This window comes from Squalius cephalus (genome assembly GCF_949319135.1).
Source record: "Squalius cephalus genome assembly, chromosome: 10".
Taxonomy (NCBI): Eukaryota; Metazoa; Chordata; class Actinopteri; order Cypriniformes; family Leuciscidae; genus Squalius; species Squalius cephalus.
The window spans coordinates 19,502,048-19,525,318 of NC_137131.1; the positions used below are offsets into that span (position 1 = coordinate 19,502,048).

The 23,271-nt window shown below is 37.0% G+C and overlaps 1 protein-coding gene across 1 annotated transcript in view; it reads right to left on the minus strand.

Annotated features, from left to right (window-relative positions):
• Positions 1–23,271, minus strand: part of tgfbr3 (transforming growth factor, beta receptor III) — a 115,587-nt gene that overhangs the window by 47,799 nt on the left and 44,517 nt on the right. The gene's annotated exons all lie outside the window — the stretch shown is intronic.

Below are 23,271 nucleotides of genomic sequence, written 5' to 3' on the forward strand. Positions count from 1 at the left end.
GGAAAAGACATGAAATGCATAGAGTGCTGAAGACAATGAAGACTTTGACTAAAGACAGGAAGGACACATGGAGCTCTGAACTGTATAAATTCCACAGAGCTTCTGCTGCTAGAATGAATTCTCTGACATTTTCGGCCTTTTTAAAGTGCAACATTTTGGTTCAGTAGGTCCACATTTGATCTACAACAATTTTAGGGAATTTTTAATATTCAACATTTGTGAAATGAAAATTGTATTTATAATTTTGAAAAACTGCAAACTTAAGTCATTATCTTTTCCAATCAATAAAATGTTGTTACTTTTTATGTGATGCTTATACTGTGACATTTTTAGAAAACAATTAATGAAAATGATTTTTTGAAATTGAAAAAAAAATATGTATAATATATATATATATATATATATATATATATATATATATATATATATATATATATATATATATATATGTATGTATATATATATATATATATATATATATATATATATATATCAACATGCATTTCTAAAAACATGCATTTAAAACTAGATTTTGTTTTATATTTTTCATTTTCTTCATCTGGTCACTCTTATTTGTCATTGACTTGCAAACACGGAGTTCACCTTTGCTCTTTGGGTCACATTGTAGCCTACATCTCAAATAATATTTTAAGCACAACTAAAGCTGCTTATATTTATGTATGGGATTAGCCTATGGCTATAATAATCATGCTAGCAAAGCTTTTATTTATATCATAAATAAAATCCTGCTACAACAGTTGAAACAGAAATCCTCCCCTCGACTCTATTTGCATTTATGGCGACCCCACGTGAGCTTGAGAACCTCACTGTCATAAAAACCTATTATTTCTCCAAACGTCTCTCCTGTCTATTCCATCCCCCCTAAGTTGCATTCTGTTGTTATTGCAGTAATGTTAGAGCCAAAAACATGACTACTGAAGCACTGTGGACGCCTGTTACTCCTTATCAGAGTGCGTGCTATTTATGTCTCCACCCCACTGATAATCGCACAGCGACTGAGAAAGCCGTGTTTTTCTTTGGAAGGCCACAATATGTGGCCACACTGGTATTTGAACTTTCACACACAAGCTCTTTTGTTAAAAAAAAAAAAAAAGATGGTGATAGTAATGGAGTGAGAGGAGAGGGAAATATAGAGCTACACAGCATGGATCGGTCGATTAATGAGGTTGAAGAGTTTATATAGATTTGTTTATATTTTTGGTTTTAGCTTTACTTTCAGCTGATTTACACAAGTTTATTTTTGGAAAATAAAATGATACAGATATTTAGCCTATTTATTAGTTAAATATCTGCCAGTAACACAACTTAATGGCTACACAATCACAGACTCTGGGTTATTTTTAAATGCTGGCATTATTTTTAATGCAGATTAAGGCTTTTAAAATGCATTTGAAATAATTATTAGTCTTATTAGTGGGTGAAAACTAATATATATACACATATGTATACAATATATATATTGCATTTCCCAACATACAGAGAAAAAAGCGACAAAGAAAGCTGTGGATTTGGATTCTGCCATTTCAAATATTCAGAAATCTGTTTCAGATTCCGAGGAGGCATTTAGCCCGTGTTTTGTTGCATTATACCCGGTCTCACAGCTTCTAACGGGGCCCAGTGGGCCAAATATAACCTGCTGATTTAGGGCCTGCAGTGGGGTCGAAACCAAACTCCATTCCAGACATGGTTTGATTACCTACCTCTCAACACTGACCTGACAAACAAGCACTGCCTCATCACCTTTAGAGCTTTATTACTCACCCTCTTCATCCATCAGGCACTGACCGATTACCTACACTTCAATTCGCAATCTTTCAAAATAAAAACTATTTAAAACATCTGTTTGTTCCTCACACAAAGCTTTAATACTGCTTCAAAAGATCACAATTTTGACACTTTTATGATGTTTTGTGTTCTTTGGAAGCTTGGAAGATGTATTCATTGTATTTGCATGGAACGAGTGAACAGTACATTCTTTTATATTTCTCCTGGAAATACATGATGCTGGTAAATAAGTAAATGATGACAGACTTTATCATCATTATTATTATTTTGAGGTGAACCATTATTTTAAACTGAGGTCACCATGTATATTTCATATAGTTTGAAACAGTTTTTCTTGTGGTCAACAAAGTCATGTAGTCAAAATGTCAAATTGCAGAATCATTTATATTTGTCTGGAATTAAATTATGGTGAGTACATGAAGCTAGATTTTTTCTTTTGGAGTGAACCATTCTTTCAAACTCTCAAAGGACATCCAGGATATTTTTTAATATAGTTTGAAATAGTTCCTTTCACAGTTGGCCCTTTCTCAGGCTAATACTATTACACACTTGAGAACATATTCCCACGACAACATCAGAACAGCCAGTGTCAAATTACTGACTTAACAAATGAGTCAGTTAAGCAATCAGACACTGTAAACTTAATTTGGAAATGATATTATCTTAGATCCAGTCAAAACACATCTACAAAGACGTTGCTTTGATGCAGTTACTTAGTGTGTAAGATAATAATAATAATAATAATAAATTGTATTTATAATGCGCCTTTCACATACTCAAAGCGCTACAGCATACAGAACAAAATAATCAAACAATCAAACATTACAATAATAAAAAATAATAATAATAATAATAAAAAAAATAAAAAAATAATAATAATAAAGAAAATCAGTATCAAAAAAAAATAATACACAGTTTATAAATAATAAGGAAAAGTTCAATTGAACTGCATATGAACACATTATTAATTAATTTATTATTATTTTTAACTGAAACATTGAATCATTTTATTTTTACTCTTGAGTGCAACATTCAGACCCAGAAGGTAATGTCCAACCAAACCATTTCTTATAACTTAGATTTATGTTTATGGCGGAGAACCAAACTTGTTGAAATGCCTTATGACCCCATTTATTTACTGTACATAACTCAGGGTAGCTCAATCGACATGTCCTAAATGAGACACTTGATGTGGACATGCGGCCTTATGACTTTCTCTTTTGTGCATCTATCCATAAGATCACAGGCTGTCACATTTTCATATTAGGGTGCAAATGGTGCTCAATAGCGCCATCTATGTAGCCACAATGTGCTTTTGATCCGCCTTTCGCAAAAACTACATTACCAAATTGTAAACTTGATATAGTAATTTACAAAGTAATTTATTGTACATTACGGTGTATGACTCTGGGCAACAGAGACCTCATCTGCATGGTAAAATGGACATGTCCCAAATGGAACATCTATGTGGATATGCCACATTTTCATCCTATGGTTAAAAAGGTCCTCAATAGCACCCTCTATGTAGCTGTAATGTGTCCTCGATACACCTTTCTGGCGAATCTAGTGCGTATCAGTGCGTATCTAGTCCAACAAAACTGAATTACAAAAGAGAAATAAACCTTGCCATTTCAAGATGTCCGTTTTAGAGGAAGCAGATGTGTTCTTGGATTGAACTGTGATGTATTTACGCCATGACATCATGACATCTTAAGTGAGCTCTGACCAAGGTTTGGAGCTGCGTAATGAACATCTCCCCCGCAGATTTGAGCCTATAGGGAGGACGCTGGAGTAAATAAGAGTGTTTAGCAATGAGCGAAATAAAAGTGCGGCAATAATCATAACAGTGGGGCCTTTGGAGAGCAGAGAATGGAAGATATTACAGAGTGCGTATCACAAAGGGCACAGAGCAAACTCAGACACACAAGCAAGAGACCCTCGCTTTTCGTTCCACTGTTTTTTTCCCCCGCTCACTTGCCTTCCTAATGTCTGTACTCAGTGGAAAATTTTCAATAAGCATCCAATAGGCCTATCTACCCAAGCCTCCCGCTTGGCTCAGTCTGAGCAGACGTTCACAAACAAATCCTACCTGTATGGAAAGATTTTAAGTGGGGAGGAAAAAACTAAACTGATAAATGGATCAATTTGCTGAATAATTAAAGGAGTTATTCACCCCAAAATGAAAATTCTGTCACCATTTACTCATCTTCATTTTGTTCTTAACCTATAAGACTCTAATTCATCTTTGAAACACAAACCTCTCCCTCCAAAGAAGGTTTAATCCATGCTTTCTGAAGAGACATCACTTTATATTATGAACAGATTATTTCAGGCTTTTATTCAAATAAACATTGATAAACGTACAAACCTAAAGCAAACATTGCAAGAAAGAGCTCAAACATGCTAGATGTGTGAACCAGTGAGGTTCGTTCTTGTGCGTCAAGCACAGCAACCTGTGTTTCGAAGATAAATAAAAGTCTTACGGGTTTGGGAACGACATGAGTGAGTAAATTATGACCATTTTAAATTTGGGGTAAACTATGCTTTTCAGTAAGAAACAAATAAAGAAACGGGAAGAAAGTTTTGTCTGAATAAAGGGATGCAGGGAGTTAAGGGATAAGGAGAGGGCCAAGCGCAAACTCTCCTGGTTGTAAAAATCGTGGAATTTCAGAATCAGACAGAAACAATTCCAAAAAAGTGAGTCATTAAGAGGAGGCACAAACACAGTCGTGCTGCTGTTCCAAAACTGCTCCAAGGTGAGTAGCAAATTACCGTGGCTAGGCATGAGCTAAAAACCCAGCTCTCCAGGGTGAGCTCACATACTCTGCATCACACATTGGCAATGCTGGGAATTGGGAGCGTTGATTAGTCCCACATCGCACAGGTTTTGTGAAACTCCATCTGCGATGCTGTAATGCATCTGTAATGCATGCACTAAACTGAACAATACAAGATGGTTTACAATGGATTTTTACAGTAATTGAATATCATATACGTTCATAAAGAAATGAGTTCATCCTTCTATATTGCATGTACAGACATGCACACACACATATCTCTTTCCACAGACAAGGTGCCACTGAAATAAAGGTTTTTCTTATACCTGTTGGTCCTAAACCAGCTACTACTCATTTTAGTTAGTTGTTCCTAACGTTAGAAAGCTGTGAAGTTGCATTCATCTGTCTCCAGTTTTGGTGCAATGCCTACATCTCAAAATCCAATCTACAACCGATGACTGGCAGATTGTGTAGTAATACTCGATTAGGTCATCATTGTCAAGTCAGCAGAAATATGAGACGATCCCCCGGTCGAGTACTGGCTATGGCACCAGCGACAGCACCATTGCAGTGGAAAACACATTACAGCCCTTTTCAATCTCAGTGTCACCACTGGAACTACCGCTGAATTGCAAACAGAGTAGTTAAACTGACCAAATCCAGGCCTCAGAAGAACGGACTGGTTGAAATGATCATGTTTCAAGAGATAAAAAGTAAGGCATGGCCAGTGTGAAGCTCAGAGTACTGTATGAGTCTGGACCTGATTTCACAGGTCACTGCACTAACCGCTGTCTGATGGTGTTGCATGGGCCCGTCCGGCCAGATTGAGTTACAAAGAAACTACAGGCTCTGATAGGAGACAGCTGCACCTCCCCGTACCAACCCACAGGCTAGCATCACTGCAGGGGGTGATGGGAAACCGATCACACCATGTCATTTAACACACCAGCAACCTATCATTCAAATAAACAAATCAACCTCAGTGAGAACAAACAGTGTCAGCAAGACACTACAGTTCCTGTGCGGAGACCATGCTGTTCCTGTCTATTTGTCTGTGAAACCTTCATAATTCCTGCTTTCTTGTGCAAAGCAATAATTAATCAACTCTGTCAACTCTTTATGTACCGTAAATCTTTCTCTTCTATTGCTGACAGCAATTCCTTGCTCAGAGGGAAGGGTGTTGACTCTTATTGACAGAGCTTGTTATGTGACCGATAGTCCTCCCAAACTTTTAGTTCACTAAACATCCTCTAATTAGATGCCAAATAATGCAAGATAAGCAAAACATTAAGCCTTGATGAACATAACATTCACAGCGTTCACTTGGGCCATGTGAAGTTTTGGGGAATGGGAGATTTACGTGGGAAATAGCAGGGATATTAAAGAAGATGATGGACAAACGATATGGAATAATGCAAGGAGAAATGGGAAAACTGAGAAAAAGTTGGTGATAACTAGTCCCTTTTAGGGATGTCAAATGTACTGGTACGTTGCTACAAATTTGGGACTAAAATACAAATAAATACTAACAATAACAGTCTTTCTACAGTTTGGTTAATATAAAGTACCAATTAGGCAGAGATTTTACTCTTTATTTAATTACAATATTTAACCATAACTTGAATAAGAGAAGGATTTACTTATTTGAATTCGAGTTACTTACTGTAACTACTTAAAGAATGTTACCATATTTGTTTTTTACTGTGGTATCGAAATTGCTCTTGAGAATTTGCACTGCCATTGACCTTAATTGTGATTTTATTTCTTGCAATTGGAACTTTATATATCACAACTGCGACTTTATTTCTTACAATATGACTTTATATCTCAAAATTGCAGGTTTTTTCTTACAAATATGGCAAGGTATAAAGAAAAATAAGATGCAAAGGTATCTCTTTGATGATACTGCCCAAGTGACAAGCTGTTTTTGATATTTTTTGTATATATTCTGTATCTGAATTGTGATTGCAATCTATTTTAAACTGTATCTCAGATGTGGAAACAGTCTTCCATATTTAACTGCACAAATTCACAAAGGCAGTTTTAACTAAATGCGAAAAGAAAAACATTAGATCTCGAAAACAACTCTTTCAGTTATTTACAAAGTTTGCTTTCTCGAAATAATGCAATGTTTACACATTCTCTGTGACTGTGTCAGAGCAACACACTTAACTTTGCTTAGCAAAGCAGAGATTTGTGCTGTCAAGAGATTTGCTTGTAAATTTGATAAAATCGCTGCCATGTGTCTGTACATGATCTTCGCTACGACTCAGTTTGACTGCACTCTGTTTGAAACAATGTAGAGCTATGCGAGTGTTTGGCATTGTTATAAACGCAAATCTTTGTGTGTGTTGTGCATCTTGGTTCTTTCTGCATGGCTGAAGAAGAATAAATGAGGTAAAGATTGAGGGTCAGATCAATCTGTTGTGTGCTGTTATCACCACTGCTCAGTAATCTGTGACCTCAAACTTAAGCCCATTTAGTGCACTGTGATGTCTATCTGCCGGTATCTAAGCGTGCAAACACACAGATATGTCTACCTCATCAGCCCTCTGTGCAGACACACCAGAGCACGTGGGTAACCGATAGCCATCACGCTGTGTGTTTGTGTGTGCTTGTATGAATTTAGGGGCAAGTTTGGAAGATAAATCTGATAGCCCTAAGCCTCTATGTGTGTTATGTGCACAAACACACACTTGACCTCATTAAAGAGAACAGACAGGTTCCGCTTTATGATGAACATGGCCTTTTTTGTGTCTGTTTTTTTGCACAGGGATGAATTTACCAAACAGTTGCCAAAGACCCATTATATATTTGCTATAAAAAAATGCAAAAACTGCTATTTTCTTAACAGGTATTTTTGTATATGTTTTATCTTCAAATAACATTAATGCTTTTAAATGTGAAATATCTAAAAATAATTCCTGTCACTATATATTTACATGAGACAAGATAAAATTAAATAAAAAAGATAGTAAGACTTGTTTTTAGAGAATATATATTTAATAGTGTATGTATTTGTGTTTAGTGTACTTTGTCTTACCGCACTGATTTTCTCATTTGCTTTAAGTATAAACAAGTTACAAAAGATAACAAGTACATATATATCTTCTTTTATGGATTTATAAATATGTCTAATGTAAAACTTAAAATATCTTTAAAAATAATTAATTGAGAAGTATTTATAAATGTATTTCAAATGTATATGTTTATTTTTTATTGAATTTGTTTGCAGTGCACAAAACCAAGGTGCAACAACCACAGAATGCACACTAAAATGATGAAACGACCAAAAAAAAACAAAAACATTTGAACAAGTATTTTTTGCCTATTTTTCCTCCATGACTATATAAATTTACAGATGTTAAGATTTGTTTTTAGAGATATTTTCAACAGTGGATAGTGGAGTGTATTTTGAGTGTACTGTCTTACTACAATAATTTTTAATGTCGGCATGAAATCAAAATTGACCCAATTTACTTTGTTAGTGTACTAGTCTTTTGGTGAAAAATTCATCCGTGGATTGATTTAGAAAAAAATAATTTGTCTTTGTTATCTTTGATCAGAATCTGAAAATGAATGGCTTTCCTTATCTGGCCTGGGTAGAACATTCCCTTTAGCTGTCAGTCTGCTGCGAACTTTGACAGTGAGCTTAAGATCCATTTTACTAGATCCAATCATTTCCCAGCAGGAAAAAACAAGCCACATCCTCTATCTTTATACGTGTTTGTTGTAGTGCTTTTGTTTTTGTTTTTCCCTCCGTCTCTTGTACGCCTCCTATTCGCTCTCAGGTTCCTGTGATAGGCCGTGTCAGCTGTCAATCATCATCAGGGCGGCTCTTCTGCGTCAAATCTGCTGTCGCCCCGCTGTTTTTAAAAGATTTCCAGCGTGTCTCGTTTGGGAGCAGTGTGTGTTTGTTCAGTGTCCTGAGTTGCATACTTTGTATCAGTTTAATCGAATCCCATTTGTGTATGTGTAGTCTAACATTCATTTCCTGTGTTATTTGTGCTTTACGCCAGTCTTCTGAGTTTAATGTTCTTTAGGCCTATGTGGGAAAAGAGAACAGGTCAGTAGATCGCGTGATGTACATTGTGCCCATAGTAATGTCAGGTGTTAAGACACACTAGGTAAGTGTGCGCCACCCTTTGTATTTTTGTTTTCTTAGTTAGAGAAGGATTTAATGGCGTCGGATACGCTGAAGAATTCAGTTTATTTTTCACATTTTATTTTATAAGGTTAGAGGTTGTGGGGAATAGTTTAAGGGAATTATTTTGTTATATTTGGTTCTTTAAAGGGGTGGTTGATTATGATTTCACTTTTCTCACTATTCACTCTTCAACTTTAGTTAGAGTGTAATGTTGCTGTTTGAGCATAAACAACATCTGCAAAGTTACAATGCCCAAAGTTCAAAGCAAAGGGAGATATATGCTTTTAAAGAAATTGCTTTTTAAGGACTACAACAAACGGCTGGTAGGGACTACACCACATTCCTCCCAGGTTAGTGACATCTCTAACCCTAAAATCTACATAAACCCCATCCCTGGAACACGATTTATAGATTATCAAGACAGAATATGCTATTCAATGACTAGAAGATAACTACACATAAGCTACATAAATTCATCAAATAACCATTCAGAAATGTCCTGTTGCTTCTACATGTTGTCACTTCTTCTTGAGTCTCTCCATCTTTGTCTTGACTCTGGTTTGAACATAAAAGGCTAAAAGTTTTTGAAATGTGAGTGCAAGCTGTTGAAGCTCCGCCCCCTGTGCTGGTAGCAGCAGCTCATTTGCATTTAAAGGAATAGACACAAAACGGTGTGTTTTTGCTCACCCTCAAAAAGTGACAATTTTAACATGCTATATAAAAATATCTGTGTTGTATTTTGAGCTAAAAATTCACATACACACTCTGGGGACATCAAGACTTATTTTACATCTTGTAAAAAGGGCAATATACCACCCCTTTAATTTGGTGCCACTTAAGTTCCTTTTCCCTATAATTATTTGTATGTTCTTCTTCCTTCTGTGTGTTTTCATTTACATTGTACATAGCTCACTCACTGTATCGGCTTCTGCTTTTTGTAAAAAATGTTCACATTTCCAACACTTTGTGTATTCTATTCATGGCTCTTTCTGCTGTACCCAATCTACCAGCAGTAGTGTGATATCTGAATGTTGCGTTCCATCTCCTAGACCTTTAAAGATCGTAACACTCAGAAAATATGTCACAATACTGAAGTTGATCGCAACTTTCAGTTCACTGTGACTCTAAGTAAAAAACAAGTTAAAAAAATGAGACAAAATATACAAAATACACTTAATTAAGATACAATCTATGAGTTCATATGTTCATTTAAGGGTTTTTATATATTTGTTACTGCAAAACATAAAATATGTTAGACAATTAACAGAAAGATGCCTTCAATTCATTAAGAAGCCTTTTTTGCAGTGCACAAAACTCAGCACTATTTTCCTGGATCAAACATTGATTGTGCTATAGCCAAACATTGTGTTGTTACTGCAGAATGCGAATAATATGATAAAACAATCAAAAAACAAAAAATATATTTTGTGTGCATTTTTTCTTTATCAACTTACGGTAAAATAATGGAGAATAGCATTAGATTCAATTGGCAATCGTTGAGATAGATTCTCAGGCTGGAGGTGGCAATGTTGCCTCTGTCCCCTTCACCTCTTCAAAATCTCCTGTTTGGGTTTGCGAGGCTCCAGTCTCTCTATCTAAGAATTCCACCTGATAAAACAATCATCCGCTCTGCCTCACGCTGAGCCGCGGCCAAGAGCCGGTGTTTGATGTTTAACTTTCGCTAAATTGATTAGACAAAGATGGCCTGTGAGTTAGATTAAACTGGCTTGACTTTGTTTATTTTCAGCCATGCTGTGGAATCACACACTCAGAGAGGGATAAGAGACACGGGCTATCCGCTGTTTGCTCTCAAGTTGCTAAGAGAAAATTACGCTTGTTTGTCAAAAGATAGAATGTGGTTATTTTTGTGACACAAACAGTTTTGACAAGGGAAATGCCACACCCTGTAAACGTCTGATAAGTCCCATGGCTCTGCACTGTACCGGATGGTGAAAGACCAAAAGTATGCCGATACTGGTTTGCATAGAGTTGTACCACAACGAATACCAAATATACTACAAGATTTCACCTGTTGTCATGTTAATATAACTTTAGATAACTTGAGTTCTGACCACAAACATCTTTATCTAACTGTTTTTATTAGTGGTATTTATGCACCTGTACAATTGTTTACTATTTTTCAAATTATTGCCTCTCTTGATACATTTATATGGCTTTTTTGGCCTTGCTAGCTTCCTTTAATCTGGTGGTTCTCAACTCGTGGGTCAAGAACCAAATCTTTTGCTATCCTTCTTTTAGAATCAGCATCAGCCATTGAAAACCCCATACTTGTCAACCAGTTTAAGACTGAAAAACAAAAGGCTAATCAACTTTTAGAAGGGAAGTAATGTTTGTCATAATGAGCCAAAAACCTGCACAGTTTGCATGACATGCCTTCATGAATAGATAAACCACCCATTCATACATCATAAATACACTGAAATAGAAAACTGTTATTTTAATTTGTAATAATATTTCACAATATTACTATTTTTACTGTATTTTTGATCACCTAAATGCAGCCTTGGTGAGCATAACAGTCTTCTTTCAACAACATATGGTAGTGTACGGGTTAAATTTGCAACTCTGCAAAACCAGTTGAGAACCACCGCCCCAATCCCCTCCAGCTGGTATTTTTATTCACATTCTGAGTAGTGCATCTAATCTAGTGTAAATGTGCCATAGAGTAATTCTTCTCTTATCGGCCTACAGAGTTTCTCTCCAGAACACACTATACTTATAGCCCTTATCACATCTACTGCCACAGAATGAATGCTTTGTTTCCCCTCTCTTTGAGATGCTCCATCCATCCACACGCACACACATATAAGCCTGCCGGCAGAGGGAAAGGTTCTGGCACTTTGATCCTTAGGTCACCGCAGAGACTGATGAGATCATTGCAGTTTTGTCCATTGAGATGAATGAGTGAGTTAACTTGGAACTAAAGGATTACCGCCCAAGCGGCCCGTGTCAAAACACGGCCATTCTCTGCCGCCTGCCGCAAGGGTATCAGGCTACCACCTTCCAGCCAGGCCTTTGTGGAGGTGGCAGTGATGGAGGGAGCAGATTGCAGGCTTGAAAGGGCCTCTCTGACTGGGCTGGTTCGCTGTCTGTAGCAGCGCTTTTCAATGCAAGTGTGTTTGAAGTCGAGAGAATCCGTCTCCCTGAACCCTTTAGATAAGGACACTGAGATCCATGGAAATATCTCTTATGTCTCAGCTCTCACAGCAAGGAAAAAGCTGTCTTGATGTACAGGGCTGCAGAGATGGTCACAGACACGGCTCTTAATCAAAAGCACAGAAGCAAGACTCCTTAATAATGAGTCAAGATCTTACTGCTCTACCAAAAGAACATTCCACTGCATCATCTAACGTCATCCTAACCTAAATTCCCAGAAAAGACAATGTGACGTAACTAATGCATTCCGATTAAAACCCCAAGACCATGTCCATTATATTTAAGGCCAAAAGCTGACAAAACCTTTTAGCAGGGCTAAATATTTAAAATGGTCACTGCCGAAATCTTAAAAAAGAATATGGATATGATTATTTAAATTGAATAGTTAAATAAAGTTAATGTGTGCGTGTGTGTGTGTGTGTGTGTGTGTGTGTGTGTGTGTGTGTGTGTGTGTGTGTGTGTGTGTGTGTGTGTGTGTGTTTAATTAAATTTATATTTTATTTTAATTAATAATTAATATTTTATTTTAATTAATAATTAAAATACATTTTACCTTATATTTTATTAACATAATTTGAAATTATTTGACAATTTAGCAACTAATAAATAATTTAATAAATCAATAAAAATATTTTGAACTAGATAATAAACTAAAAAAGACAATAATTGGGAAAAAGCTGCCAAATATTGGTTGACCACTGCTGAATTTTGCTGATTTGATATAAACTGAATGCTATTGGCTGGTTAAAAAAAAGGGACAAGTTATATGATACGTCCTGACAACCTTCTGTTTCAATAGAAAATACTTTCAAATAGAAAAGAACTGAGATGGTCAGAATCTTTCTTGGGGTCTCTTGGGGTCTTTTTTTTTTTTTTTTTTGCACTAGCATGGAGATATATATTAGGGAGAGAGGGAATGGAATCCAGGGTATGTCACAGGCAAAACTCAAACTTAAATCTACCACAGGTGCACCATCGCTCAATATGGCCACTGCACCACAGCTCTGACAAATTCTTCATGGGGGAAAAAATATTGCATGAGGAAGTGAAAGCAGTATGCACAGTCACTGCTAGGTGTTCAGTTTCACTTAATTACCAAGTGCTGCGGTTCAGTCTGGACCAGTGCCATGGCCATTACAGAGCAAATCGCAGCTGTGCACCTCTCTCTATTATTGAGAGGATAACACAGCCTGTCTACTGTAACACTGTACAACACACTGGCACTGGGAAAAGAGAGAGGGACAGGAAACAGTTCCTTATGATTTGTGCAGTAAAATGGAAATGTGTGTATGTGTGAGGGGAGCAGAAGGAGGGAGGCTGTGCTTGGGAAAGATTTTACACAAGGATGTTAGTTCAGTGTGCATAAGAGGGCAGCACTGACACCTTGCAGCTGCTGTCTGTGTGAGTGGTAATGTATTTCTGCGCAATATACAATAAACAATTGTTCATATCATACATTTTCGACAAATGAAAGACAAATACTTTTAATTTTAGTCAAGGTTTTTGTGCCAAAACAGACATAATTTAATTTTACGTGAATATTAGAAAGAGGAGAAATGGAACTGGACATGTCACAAGCAGGACTCGAACCTGCAATGGCTCAATATGTCTAAAGAAAAAACGCAAATCACTGCTTTCATTTCCCTGTTTTACATTGAGAACAAACAAACTGCGCCGAAATGTCGTGCACAAACTCTTACATTTGGACTGACATTAAATGCATATAAACAGGATATTTAAAAATATTGTTGAAAGAAGTCTTTAATGCTCACCAAGGCTGCATTTACTTAATTAAAAATACAGTAAAACTGTAATATTGTGAGATATATTGATACAATTTGAATTTATTTTAACATGTAATTTATTCCTGCAGCCATTACTCCAGTCTTCAGTGTCACATGATCCTTCAGAAATCATTGCTGATTTGCTGCTCAACTTTTATTGGTACCCGATTATTAATAATGGTTATTATCAATGTTGAAAACTGCTTATTATTATCAGTGCTGAAAACTGCTTATTAATAACTTAGCAGTTTGATGCTTAATATTTCTATGGAAACTGTGATACATGTTTTCAGGAGTCTTTGATGAACAGAAAGTTCAAAAGAACAGTGTTTAATCAGTAGAAACCTTTTGCAACATTATAAATGTTTTTACTGTCACTTTTGGTCAATTTAATGCATCCTTGCTGAATAAAAGTATTACTTAGCCCAAACAGCTTCCACTAAAACGTTATTGAGTAAGACTTCAAGCTTTAGTTGCAACAGTACTTGGATAAAGTACAAATTCCCCAAAATAATACTTAAAGACCGCAATGAGGTACAATTACTATGTATTTGAGTTTTGACTATGACCCTAAAACACTCTTCCTCACAATTCAGACCCAGTGTGTTCACCTCTATCTGACAGAGTTAAGCCTGTGAGGGGGCATGGAGGATTTGGAGCGTTCAGAGACTAACCTTGCCGTAATTGCTGACTGACCGGCTGCATTCATGCTGACTCTGTAAACAAGCATCCAAGACCCAGTCCAAAACAAACAGGAGAATGGCCGCTTCAAACAAAATGAGATGAATTTATGAACTCTGTGACCTGACTTACATTCCAAGAGGTTGCATGACAAACAGCTTGCAAAATTCACACAATATGAAGGGCAAGTGACGCTGTTATTTCTAACAGGAGGATGTTAGAAAGACAGTGTGCAAATTTGCTCAGTTTCTGAACTCAGAGGCACAAATATAAATAAACACAGGATCCATCATTATAACAGAGCACTAAGTCATGGCCTATCATTATTTAAAATATTTTAATACATTTAGGCCTGGTTTCACAGACAGGGCTTAGATTAAGCCAGGATTGGCCTTAGTTCAATTAGGACATTTAAGTAGTTTTTATAAACGTGCCTTAGAAAAACACATTACTTGTGTACATCTTGAGACAAAACAATGGCACTGACATATTTTAAGATATGTCAGTGCATGTAGCTTTCAGTTAAAACAGGTCAAACATGCATTTTAGTCTGGGACTAGGTTTAAGCCTTGTCTGTTAGGTTAGTATATATAGTTATTTTTAATAAATCCAGAAATGCTGATTATAAAATGAAACGCATTTCATTCAATACTGAAAACTTTCAATAAAAATAGATTGGTAATTTTTACCCAATATTTGTCACTATATCAGCACACTAAGGGCCCTATTTTAACAATCTAAGTGCATGGTCTAAAGCGCACGGCGCAAGTTCACTTAGGGCGTCTCCGAATCCACTAGTTTAACGACGGGAAAAATGGTTGGCACGCCAGGCGCATGGTCTAAAAGGGTTGTCCCTATTCTCTTAATGAGTAATGGGTGTGTTTTGGGATTTACGTGCGTTAAACCAATCAGAGTCTCATCTCCCATTCCCTTTAAATGCCAGTTGCGCTCGCGCCATGGCAGATTCGTTATTTACATGACGGAATTTGATAGTGGAAAGACCGAACGTGTCTCCAGAGCGCAAACGGAACTGCTCGTGCGCGAGGTAAAAGTGCGCAAGCAGACCATTTACGGGACAAGCCGGATTCCACCATATCTTTATGTACACAATAATAATCTTTTACATTGTAATCCTTTTATTTTAAATATTTGGCATGTTTGTGTGCTGCTGTGCGTCCCTGTGTGTTTAATAAGCAGAGTGTACGCGCGTTGTGGACCCGCCTTTAGGCGCACATTACTAACGCGCTCATTAAATAACAAAAAAAATATTGCGCCATTGACTTTAGACCAGGTTTCAGTTGGTCAATGGCGCAGTCTATTTCTGTTGCCTCAAAATAGCAACGCGCCAACAATGCGCCAGAACACACCTCGTTTTCAGACCAGCACGCTCATGGGTGCACAAATGGGCGCAAATGCATTTACTATTTAAACAACGTGGCGCAGGACGTGAAAATGATAACTGCGTCGGACTGAAACTAGCAAAAAACACTTGCGTCGCGGTTGGCGCTGCATTGCGCCGGGTGTAAGATAGGGCTCTAAGACTAGTCCCAGACTAAAATGCATTATTGCTGTTTTAACTGAAAGCAACTTGCACTGAGATATCTTAAAATATGTCAGTGCCATTGTTTTGTCTCAAGATGCACACCAGTAATGTTTCATCTACTTAAGTCATCAAGCTACTTAAATGTCTGAAGGCCTAATCCTGGCTTAATCAGGTCTGTGAAACCAGGCCTAAGTTTTGGAACAAAGTTCATTGTGGGAAACAAGTTTAAATCTGGCTTGGAACATTTCAATCAATAAATAAATCAATTAAACAACTGAAGTTTAAATCAATGGCAATTTGATTCACATTTCCATATAGTCCAGGCCACTATACTGGATATTCAGGATTAAGTAATTGGTGATAAATCAACAAATGTAAAAATTAGCACATCAGACCCAATATTCCCTCTAAGCTGCGTGTGTGCGTGGCCGCGCAGAAATAATAAATTGCCGTGCAGAGGACAGACCCGAAATGAGTAGGGAAATCCATTTGATTGTAGTTTAAATGAGAAATAATTGCAGTGCTCTGGTCAACTGCTGTAGAGTAAGTGTTGCTATAGAGTTAGAACAGGTGAATGCGGTTTACAGGTTTCATAGAAAGAGAATGATGTGAGCGGATGTAGGCCAAATTAGTTGCGGGAAGAGTGGCTTGGTGGAAATAACTGATGAAGGGCACATCACAGTAACAAAACTTTGAGACATTTACAATTATACACCCACGACAGGTGTAGCATGCAAACTCAAAATACATCAGTTACATCGCTGTACAGTTCTGGTATAAAGAATGTTTTTGCTCAGGTTGCCAAAATATCCGCAAAATAGAGAAAAGTTTTGCTCAGCAAGAAAAAAAATTAGAGGGAACATTGGTCAGACCAACTATATCAGGTTGTATCAATTCATTACCTTTGCAAATCAGAGCAAATCTTAATGATGCATAGTGTATTACGGACAAGTCCCGCTAGTTGGCGGAACCGGGATGGCCAGTAACCTTATCGCCCCTCTAGGTTTTCAACATTGTATTTAGGAGCAGTAAATCAGGGCTTTGCTGAATTGTTTATGTCTTGGGATCTGATCCATCTGTCGTTGAAGGCTGGTGGCGCCTGGGCACATGAAACACGACCCTCTTACAGTCTCCATGCTGGATTAGAACTGAAGGACAGTGTGTGTATGTGTGTGTGTTTATCTGTGAAAAAAAAAAAACCGAGAGAGAAGGAAGGTTTTGGTTGTGCGTTTAGCGATTTAAGTGTGGGTGTGTGAATCCAGAAGGCCACATCTGTGCCAATGCCCCAGGTAGGTGGTTGTTAATTTCAAGGCTCATTGTGATTCAGCCAGATGTCCTTGGGTGCTTATCTTTCTCCATTTAAGAAGCAGGGCCAAACTCTCTCTCTTACAGCCATGACCCCACAAACCGGCTTCAGCCCCTTCCAAACCTCCTCTGTGCTGCCAAGGAGTCACGGACAGGCAGATTTATCTGTCCTCCAACCATCCAGCCAGGGACCACACAGGTGAACAAGGCCTGAGAGACACTGAGCTAGGTGTCAGGACAGAGTCGAGTTTCGTCAATACATAAAATCTCTTAAATATAACTGGTGAGGAAAGTTTTGGCGTGCCGAGTAACCCAGCACTCCTTCATTAGCACAGTGAAGCAAGCAAACGGATACTGTACACGCTGAGCACACGGCCCCACAGAAAAATGGAGAACATCTGGAAGCAGTCCAAAAAAAATAGTCAAGAGGGGTTCATATGTAAACCATAAGAAATGCGGCGCTCTCGGCTGCATAAACGTGTCAAGGACAAATAGACTTGCATGACATTAGGACACTTCTGAAGTCCGCAATCCCAAAGGAAGGAAGACAATGCCCGGGCTCAGCATTCTGTGTGATTAGCAAGACAATGCTTTTTTTTTTTAATCTTGCAGAGAACCACAATGGACAAAAACATGAACTTCAACCACAGTGACAAACAGATATTAAGTGAATGAGTCTTCTGAGAATTTCACCATTAGAATGACCCTACAGTTCCCTTTTGGGATGTTATTGTTTACTGGTTTCTGAGCCACACAAGCTGAATTCGAGACCAGTAACTGGAGTCGTGGTTTTTAAAAGAAAGATCTGACCGAAAAGAGCCCTTTGGACACATGGTAACAGTGTCAAAAAAAATTATAATAATAATTTGCATAATCTGTACTTTTGACTTCTATCATAATCAAACCAAGATAGATTATTTGGAAAGAAAAAATTGGCTTAGATATTAAGCTTTGTTTTCAAAGAACATATGAAGCTTTTTTTTATTTTTTCCCATTAGAATTATAAAAAATAGTTAGGTCTATACTTACAGCAAGACAACACTTTTCAATGGGTCAAAAAATATATATATGTCAAATGTCTAACTTAAAAGACTTAGAAAACTTGCCATGGCAACTAACTGAAATAAAAGAAATTAACTACAAAAAAAATAAAGCTGAAAAAAGTAAAAAAATAAATTAAAAAAAAAACGAATTAAAATGAAAACTAAAATAAAAACTAATTAAAGCTAAATAGAAATATAAAAACTAATAAAAATTAGAAAAGCACGACAAAAAAATAAAATCTAAAAATTTTTTTTTTTAATTATTAGAGTTATTAAAAATAAAGTGAGTGTTAGTTGAGAGCAAATGTAATCTCAAATGTAATCTATTGATCTTGATACAGATCAATAATAATAATAATAATAATAAAAACTCAAATATTGACCAATATCCAATATGGTACTGTTATATTGTGAATTCCTGCTAGGCTAAATATGAAGTCTTAAGTACATTTATGTTGTTTTATGGATGTTTACATATTTATTACTTAAAAAGATAAACAATAAATAAAAATACATCAGAATCGGTGTGCATGTGTTAACAATCTGGTCCTGCATTTTCCAAATATGTGTGTATGATTATATTCTGATCCATAGTCCTTTAGGTAGTAAAGATCGCCAGTCTGGATGTGTCTACATCAACAGCTGTCATTATACTTTTGTTCAGTGAATCCTTAATCTTCTCTTCCGATCACTGAGCACAACATCTGGACCGATCTTTGAAAGATCTGCGGCTTGGAATGCAGTGAGAGGAACGGTGTTATCTTCCTGTGTTTGTAGACAAAACTCACCTCATATAAGGCTTAAGGGGAAAGCTTAAAATCCGCTCATACGCACGGTGCATGAAGAGCACGTAACTGTTCATTTTTGTGATGTTATACTTTCTCCAGTTTAATGTAAAGAGATCATTTTAAGTCTAGCATTTTTTTCGTGTGTAGGTTGACAGTTCATCTTTATTTTTGCCATTTCGTTTGGTGCCACTAGTGGCGCTGTAATTACATCTCCACAAGCTTTTTACATATTTTAGGAAGCTACATGGAAACTTGTTATTCTATTTTGTTGCATTTGTACTTGCCAAGCTAGTCACAGCATTTGCTTTGTATTATTCATGTTATACATATCCTATTCTCCCTTTTTCCACTAAAATGAAGAACAATTTACATAATAAATCTGCATAAGGAAAACGAACCATGACATATTGCAGTCATGACTCAACAAGGCCCTAGAATGTGCTGAGTAAACACAGTCTTGGCCTGCTTTCAATTGTTAACCAATTATGTGCAAATAGCACAAAAAATGGCAAATCTGTTACCAAGATACTGATACAAAACCACAACAATAGCATCATAGGAGAATTGAGCTCTTTAGCCATTTGCCAACAAAAACGAAGTGCTAATGGCACTATAGCATAGCAGAAAATGACATGTCTCATTCATCATCGGCACAGCTCCAGTCCGCTTTCCGCTGTAGGCTGCTGGAATCCTGATGGCTAGTTGAGACATGTTGATTTTCACACATCTCCAGGACATGGTTTCAGGCCACTGCAAAGTCCTGACAAAGCACATTCAGAGGATGGGATCCAATAGTACGACCTGTGACTCATGGTGCTTGTGCACAGAGGAGTCATGCTATCAGACGTGCTGGTGTTTATCCATGACCTGCTGTTTGGATCAATCGCCTAGAGACGCTTACACACTCAGAAATCCTGCTGAAAAAGCTGATCTCCCAGACTGGACTAGTTTGCTGGTTTTAAAACAGTTTTGGGCACTGTTCAGACTAACCAGCTCCAGCTGTTTATTGGTGCTCAAGAAACATTTATTGTTATTAGCGTTGAAAACCGTTTCATATTTAAAAAAAAAAATTTATTATCTTAATATTTTTGGGGGAATTTTTTTAAACAACAGATTTACGCTCAACTTTTGATCAATTTAATGCATCCTTGCTGAAAAGAATCTAAAAAATTTTTAAAAAAATCTTACTGACTTCTAACTTTTGAACAGCAGTGTAAATAGGCACAAATTGAGGTTTTTGGCTGCCTAATTGTTTAGCTATAAAGGAAGGTGTAATGTGACCAGGCTTGAGTGATTTGGCCAGGCTATGAGACCACTTAAAAGTCCCTGTAAAGTCAAAATTAAGTGTTCTGAGTTTGTCACACCACAGAAAAATGTGTTATTAGCCACCCAGCCAAATTTGAATAATAAAAAAAGCCACCAAGTAAATAAAATAAGCTATCAAAATCTTGAGAAAATGAGCAGTATTCAATAACCCGATATACTCACAGCGTGTTTTTATGATGACAGCAGTGAGAAAACAGCAGTTAAGAAAGCATCTGATCATAGAGATGTGGATATTTTTGCACAAGCTCTGCTGTTTTGATAGTTTGATTGTATTTGAGACCATCTAGATCTGGCTATGTGTGACTATAGTTTGAATGTATCCCTTTTCTTTGCATGACACATTGACATTACAGTTCAGAATGGCTCTTTTGGCATCATCCTGAACATTATATAAGTATTCATTTCTTGTGTCATTGAATGGAAGAGAGGCTTTCGGTAGCACGTGTTAATATCACATCCTTTTGATTTTCTCAGCAAAAACATCCCGAGTGCTTCACATAAAAATCAGTCCAGGCTTTCATAGACAACCTAGGAGGTCGGGGAAGCTCTTGTTTCTTAAGTTTTGTTACAAGCTGTTCACACATTGGCAATAAAAAAAATAAATAAATAAAAAACGATTAATTCATAAAAATTCTTACATATAGCCCCTTTAACATTAACATTTTTTACATTTAAAATTAAAAATTATTGACCATGAAATTGCATTTTCAAAGTAACTTTATTTTATTTTTTTATTTAAAATATATATTAGTGTAATGAGCCAGTCTAAGGCTCACTGGCAAACAGCAACATGGCTTACACATACAGTATGTGTCATCACATGGAGTTCTGGAGATAAACTTGATGCATGTTACAGTATAGCTAGATGCTAATAAAGTTACTGGCAGATAGCTCTATTTTATTTACTCACCATTGCATTTGCTTGGTTTTTAGACACTGGATATACAGAAAATAAAGACTGAAAACCTTGATTGAGACAAATTGAGCATGAGACTGTGGACTGTATTGAATTTCAGCAAGCAGCATGCAAAAAAGTCGAGTGAATTTTGCCTATAAAAGCATTTATTTTGTTTATCAAACACTTGAATCTTATGTTTGCAAATGACTTTGGGATTGACAACTTGCAAACAAAAGAAGCTCTTTCTCTCTTGCTCGCTCACTTCATGTTGCTTACTCTTCTGAGATATGTCAGATAGCATTCCTCAAGCTTTTGTTTCCCATACTGAAGCCACCAACAACAATCTGATCTCTCTGGCACGGATGTTTACAGCGGTCTGCTCTTGTGCTTTGGCCAGTTCGCTTTTCTTCTGCTTCCTGTCTGTCAGGGTGGAGGGAACAACAGCGATCCTGATTACAATGCGTGAGGGCACTCGGTACATGGTATGGATATGAGCGGCAGTCTAATGGAGCGTCACGGAGTAAAATCCAAGTGGGCTTTGAACCCTGGCAGGGGTGAAGAAGAGAGCCTTTTGTCTGCGCCGACCCAGTTGAGTGATACTTGCTCCCTGATGCAAAACACACAACAGTGAAAGCGAGGCGGTTTAAAGCCATCATTGTCTGTGTCGGCAGGGACCAATATTGTATTTCAATAGAGCTGTGAGCCCAAGCCTCACAAAGTCCAGAGGGGGAAAAAAGCCTTTCTCGATCCGCGTGGCTGATAGTGCCCGACAACTGCATCCATTTGCACTCTTTCTGTATTTCTTTCTTCTTCTGGCCCCTCTCACTGCCTCTTTCTTCCTCCCTTTTCGCTCACAAAAGTCCAGACAGAGCCTCAAAAACTTACCGCAAACTTTCCTGAGGCCCAATGGCGTTGTTTTTGGTGATATGTGAGGGCTGAAAACTTGCAGGCCAATCTTTCTCCAAGTACATATTTTCTTTCCATACTCATTAGTTACTAATGAGAATAAAAAATAAAAATAAAAGCACAACTTGGACAGGAAGGGTTCATATCAGAACCCTGATATTTTTGTGCATGTGCTTAAAGCACTATGCTCTAATTACAGAAATGATAACGTAAACGTGAGATTGTACCGTCTCGCTGCGAACATCTAGAGTCAGCAATGCTCTCGGCCAAGAAGTTCTTCCAGCAATTACAACATCAATTCATACTCAAACTCTGGACGCACCCCACGCTGTTTCTACAACACCCCCACCAACTAACAACTTAACAATCCAGCCAACTCACCGCACCTCAGCCAAGTTCAAAATCAAAGTATGTTTATAACCACTTCATCATTGCAAGTTAAACTTACAAGAAACAGCTCTGCCATGAAGCCATTTAAACAACTCTAGGTTTCCCAGGTTTAGTGGTTTGATGTTTCATAACAGGGAAATTGCTATTTGAACAATCTAAAATAGTGCTCACAAGGGGTCCTTAACATCCCTTTTGTCAGACAACATTTCTGCTGGTCTGTGTTTAAGTCTGCATGAAAATACTGAAAGACATAACTGCTAAAGTGCAAATCAGAGTTGGGAAAGCTACTTTTGAAAATGTAGCTTGCGAAGCAACAATCTCATCTCAATTTAATATGGTTTAAATATAGTCAAGCTACCCACTAATAAACTACAGTTTAAAATAGAAATAGAAAACAGTTATTTTCAATTGTAATAGTAATTCATAAGTTTTTACTGTATTATTACTTAAATAAATGCAGCCTTGGTGAGCTTAAGGGACTTGTAATTGGAAGTGGTTAAATTGGAATCATTCATTTGATCTGTGAATCCTTAGTTTGACCAGTGAATCATATATTAACATGCAAACACTGCGAACGGACCGATTAATCGATTGAATCAGACTCAGTGCTGCATATGAGAAACAGCTCAATAAAATGGCATGATACAGTGAAGTAACAATTTATCACACATAACAGATAGTAATTGGAAAAAACTAGCTT